Source organism: Panthera onca, chromosome B2, assembly GCF_046562875.1.
Source record: "Panthera onca isolate mPanOnc1 chromosome B2, mPanOnc1 haplotype 2, whole genome shotgun sequence".
Taxonomy (NCBI): domain Eukaryota; kingdom Metazoa; phylum Chordata; class Mammalia; order Carnivora; family Felidae; genus Panthera; species Panthera onca.
In genome coordinates this window covers 125732596-125738856 of record NC_138343.1, presented here as the reverse complement: position 1 = coordinate 125738856, position 6261 = coordinate 125732596, and positions in this window count along the sequence as shown.

Here is a 6261-nt window from a genome sequence, read left to right as displayed (position 1 = left end):
AGAGGACAGATCCTGAAGAAATAAAATCAAATGTGTCCACTTACTCATTTATTCAACACATAATTTTTGAATGCCTGTTATGTATCAGGAAATTCCGTGGGAATTTGGAATAAACCAGTGGGCAAAAAAGGTAACAATCCTTATCCTCCTTAATGAGGAAAAAAAAAAAAGACGAGAAACAGTAAACATAATAATTTATATGGTATGTTAGTAGGGATGGATTTGGGGGGAAGGGTCCTAAAGATTATACAATCTAGAAGAAACTTTTTAGGAAAAAAATTCAAACTGATGGCTCCTCCTGTTCTGCTTCTTATCCTCTTACCTGCTTTCCCTGAATAATTTAATCTAAAATTATTAGCTGCAGCTGAGCAAGGTAAGTGGCCATGCACAAAAGAGTGTGGGTACAGACCAAAATAATGAGCATACCGTGGGCAAAGATCTTGGTCTTTCAGTACTTTCTTCCACTATAGGAATCAAGCCTCCCGGGGCACCTGGGTAGCTCAGTCGGTGGGGGTCCGGCATCTGACCTTGGTTCAGGTCATGATCTCACAGCTGTTTGGTTCCAGCCCCACATCGGGCTCTGTGCTGACAGCTCAGAGCCTGGAGCGTGCTTCGGATTCTGTGTCTCAATTTCTCTCTGCCCCTCCCCCACTTGTACTCTGTCTCTCTCCCTCTCTCTTTCAAAAATAAATTAATGTTAAAAAAAAAAAAAAAAAAGGAAAAAAAAGAACCAAGCTTCTTTAAAGAAGTAGCTGGTGTAAGGCTGAGGCAACGGAGAATACAAAATTTGTCTGGAATATCTTATTGTACGAGAAAGGAAACAAACACTGAAAGAATAATGAGGACTGAAAAAAAGGTACAAAGAAATTAGTGAAAAGAGGATTTCACTGACCTAAAATTGGGCATTTAATCATCAAAATAACTAATAATAAGGATTATAACAAGTTGTATAAAATATAAAATCATGAGTCAGTGTAGGTAGAAATGAAATAATTATTAAATTGAAATATTGATTAGCAATGAGTCTGAAATTACCTCTTTGAAAAATACTTATTAATTATAGAGAGAAAAGATTAACCTTCCAGGAATGAGTCTGACAAGTGCCAACTTAAGTGATTAATATTATTATCAATAATGAGACAAAAAATAAATTAAAAAAAATAATGAGACAAAGCACATTGGGTCCACAAGACAGGATTCAATGAGAACAATAATACAACTGTAACAGTGATGCCAACAACTTCCATGCATAATCTAATTACAAAAAAGAATCAGATGGAGAATGGCCTATAATCTTCAAAAGTGTCAAGCTCTTGAGAGTAAAAAGAGGAAAATAATTTAAATACCTTTAAAAAAAAATGATGAATAACTGATTCAGATTGAAGGAGATTGAAGGACACATGACATATAAATAAAACATGTGATCCCGAACTGAATTATTTTTTGCTTGTAAAAGTCACTATTGGGACACAAAGGAAAACTGAATGAAGTTTGAAGATTTAACACTACTGATAAATTAATGTTATCTTCCTGATTTTGATCATTGCATAGTGACTGTACAGAAAAATGTCTTCTTATGTAGTAAATACACATTAAAGTATTTGGGAATACTGTAGCTTTGACATCAGCAAAAATGATCCAAGAAAAACACATTTCTTGTACTCGTAACTTTCTATATATTTGAATTATTTTTCAAAGGAGAAAATCTTTAAGAAACAGATATACATTTAGGTATAAAAGTGAAAATGCAGAATGTGAAATTAGTACAAGGTACAACATGTATCATACATATAATGTCATAGTGGTTTTACAATTAGCTGTCTAATACATATCTGTAATACTTTTTTCTCCACATTTTAGCTTCATATTCTTTGCCTCCTTGTCTAATAATTCTTGATACAATTTTCTATAAAGAGTATAAAAGACAAATTAATCTTTCTTCTAATAATGTTGATAATTTTTTTTAATAATTGACAGTTGAGAAAAGCCTCTTTCAGTTTCAAAACTTGTTATGGATAAGTAGCACCCATTGTCAAAAATAAGAGACATTTTTGACATTTCAAAGTCATAAGTTTTATTTTGAGGAGTGAATTTTGGGCCCTCTGTGACATTTGAATTTTGAGATGATCAATAATGTTCAAAACATATACAAATTTAATCAAAAATAAGGTATACACAAGGGCATTTTAAATACATTTTGAAATTACCACTATGTTGAACAGAAATATATGATGATATTACTCTTTTGCTACATTGACTCATTCATAGGTACATGTGAAATTTTGGTCACTGGAAATAATTTTCTTTAAGCCAGTTGACTGTGATGGCCATTTTATTTTATCCAGATCTGCCAGACTTCACAAGATATGTCATATATGCTAAAATGCAATCTAATACATTGGGAGACATTAAACACCCCTCATTCCTCACACAAATATACTATTCTATAGGCTCACTATGATTTATGCACCAAAACACAGAAATTAATAAATTCTACTTTCTGTGATTCCCAATAGAAAAAAAAATATATGGTGTATTTATAGTTGCTTCATTCAAGTATACCTTTAAGTTACTAACAGAAGACTACTTCCTTTTTCTCTTAGGTGTTCTGGAGAAACAATTACACTTATAATTTTACTCATCTGGTGATGGGAAAAAGAATTTCCAACAGATCAGTTTCTCCCTCTGTGATGTATAAACATTGTTTCTCTCTCCTGGTGACACGTAGCTAGAGCAGCTGCTAAAGGACACATCCTTATTACAGCATGAGCTATGAACCTGGACTTTGGATTACAGTAAGTGGGTTGATACCATTGCCAGTAGCCGAACACCTGGAAGCTACTGATATAAACACATGAAACTGACTGTAAGCCATATTATATCTCCCATTAATCTCAAACTTAATGCACCCACATTAAATCCCCCTCGAGTTGATTCTCCATATCCCATAGCCATTCTAGCACCACCTATAATGAGGATCAGTTTGATGGAAGGGAAATGCTTGAGGTATGTCTTTAATTCCCCCAGGTCTGTAAACACACCAACCATTGAGGTCTTAAGATACAGTAAGATGAGACCACGCCTCCAGCCTGCACCAGTGTCTCTCTGTGTCACCTGCTTTACACATCTCTTTGCCCCTGGGCTCACCGCTCCCGCTCTACTGGGGGCTCCTGCTCCTGTCCAGGCTCCTGCTCCTGCCCAGGCTCCTGCAAACACAAAGTGCAAATGCGCCTGCAAGAAGAGTCGCCGTGCCTGCTGCCCCGTGGGCTGTGCCAAGTGTGCCCAGGGCTGCATGGGCAGGGAGGCGTCACACAGGGGCAGCTGCTGTGCCTGGCATGGAGGAAAGCCCGGTCCAGATGTAAATAGATCAACATGTACACACGTGCAGTTTTTTTCTTGTTTGTACTATCCCGACCCAGTTGTTACATTCCTGTTTCTATTAAATATTTGAATGACAATGAACTCATCTAGACTCCTCTCCCACCACCCACCACCTGCCCTCCTGCCACTCCCCCCCCCCCCCACACCCAAAAAGATACAATAAGATGAAAAGGAGAGGACAGAGTGGAGATAACAATGCACTATCAGGGCAATAATATATGAAGTAATAAAGATTCATGTACTAGAAGGCACTAAGGATTAATAGAACAATGAGAATATTTTTCCAGGAAAATGTTAGTAATTTCTAGAACTATACTATGTATTCTATCTCAGTAAGACACAGGAGTTAAACAGTAGGTTAAGAGTAATAGAGGCGGGAGAGACACTGGAGGTGTTTTACTGACATTTCTGAACAGGTAATTCTAGCCCTATACAAACTCTTTCAGTGAAAAGAAAAACAGGAAATACTTCTAATATTATTATGTGGAGCTATAATAACCATGGTCTAAAAAATTAATGGAGAGTAATATAAGAGATAATTATATTTTCCCTTAGTTATGAACACAGAATCAAAAATTTTAGACCAATTTTAGCTAAAATGATATCAATTTATTTATTTACTCATTTATTTACTTACTTACTTACTTACTTACTTCCTTATTTGAAAGAGAAAGAGTGTGGGGAGATGGGCAGAGGGAGAGAGAAAAAGAATCTTAAGCAGGCTCCACACTCATCACAGAGCCTGACGCAGGACTCAATCCCATGACCTTGGAATCATGATCTGAGTTGAAATCAAGGGTCTGGCGCTCAATAGACTGAGCCACCCAGGCACCACTCAGTTTGTTTTTTTAATGCATCGTGGCTAAGACGGGTTTATCCATTGACTGCAAGATGCTTTATATATAACAATGTCAACATAATTCACGATACTTGCAGATTAAAGGGGAAAATTATTATCTCACCAGATATATTAAAGCTACTTGTTTTAAAATTCAGCATCTTAGGAAACTAGGAATAGAAACAAAACCAAATACAATAAAGGCTATCTATCAAAAATCAATTGCTAAAAACATACATGAAAAATGAGTTGTCAGACACACAGTTTTCAAAATCAGGATCAAAACAAACAATGTTACTATCCAGACCTGTCTATGAGAATCTTGCTGATAGTGTCAGATTAAATAAACCGTACCCATGACTAATAAAAAATTAGGAAAGAAATAACAGCATTTCCATTACCTGAGAATGTCTACATACAAATAACAAGAATTAATAAGAGTTGAAGAACATTGGTGAATAGAAGATAAATTAATGACTTCCACTCCAAATCAATATATGTTAGAAATTGTAATATTTACAGAACACCATTTATGATAGCACAAAAAACATACATCACATCAAAGAAATCTAACTGAAATATAATAGGAAAGCATAAAACTTTACTGGAATGCATGAAAAATCTGTAAGGAGGAATGCAAACTACACTCATAGATAAGAAAACCCAATTTAAAAAAGAATGTCAGTTTTCCCCCAAATTAATCTATACATCCAATGCAATTCCAATCAAACTCCAAATACAAATTTGACTAGAGATTGACAAGTCAATTTTAAAATGTCTGTGAAGGGGGCCAAGAATAATTATAACCTTTTTGGAAAATCAATGAAGTGATTTCAAGACTTATTTTAAAGTCGTAGTAGTTAAGACTATGAAATTGATACAAGAATAAACAGAGAGACCTATATTATCAAGCAGTGTCTACTGAAACAGAATTGTGCGTAAAAGTAAAGTGGGTTTATAACAGACATGGTGCTGCAGATTAAGATGATCGTGAGGCACCTGGGCGGCTCAGTTGGTTAAGCGTCTGACTTTGGCTCAGTTCATGATCTTTTTTGTGAGCTCAACCCCCTACCCCTTCTCCCCCAGGACTCTGTGCTGAGAGCTCAGAGCCTGGAGCCTGCTTCGGATTCTGTGTCTCCTTATCTTTCTGCCCCTCGCTTGGCTCGCATTCTGTCTGTCTCGCTTTCTCTAAAAATTAAACAATAAATTTTTTTTAAATGATCATGTAATAAATGGAACTGAAAAAAATGGTTTCATAGCGATAAAGAAAAGGATACCTTCTACCATGCAGAAAAAAATAAATGCTAAACAAAATAAATTCTAAAAAGTAAAACTTGAAACATTTAGAAGATAATGAAGAAAACATATCACAGTGTGGTATAGAAGGAATTTTTAATCAACTCCCCTTAAATAAAAATCAAAGAGGAAAAAACGAACAAATTTGTCAACAATGAAAATGAAAATAGTTACACACCAAAAGACACTTAAAATATAAAAATACAATTATTCAGACCAAAGTGGATAAGTATCCAATATAGAAATTAGTACAAATAAATATGAAAGTAACTCATTCGAAATAGGACATATGATACATAGAACAATTTACAGAAAAGAAATCCTACAAAACCAATAAATGTTGAAGAGATGCTCAACCACCTCAGTAATCAGGAAAATAAGAATTCAAATGACAAGATATTATCTTTTTTAAAAATTTTTTCAATGTTTATTTATTTTTGAGAGAGACAGAGTGAGAGCAGGGGAGGGGCAGAGAGGGAGGGAGACACAGAATCCAAAGCAGGCTCCAGGCTCTGAGCTGTCAGCGCGAGCCCGATGCAGGGCTAGAACGCATGAAACGTGAGATCATGACCTGAGCCGAAGTTGGACGCTTAACTGACTGAGCCATCCAGGCGCCCCTAAAATGACAAGATATTATTTCATAGGTAATCGTATCAGCAACATTTTAAACATCAGTCAATACCAAGAGACGGTGAGAATTCTCACGGTGGTAGTGTACATATGTTTAACCATTGGGAAGTAATTGA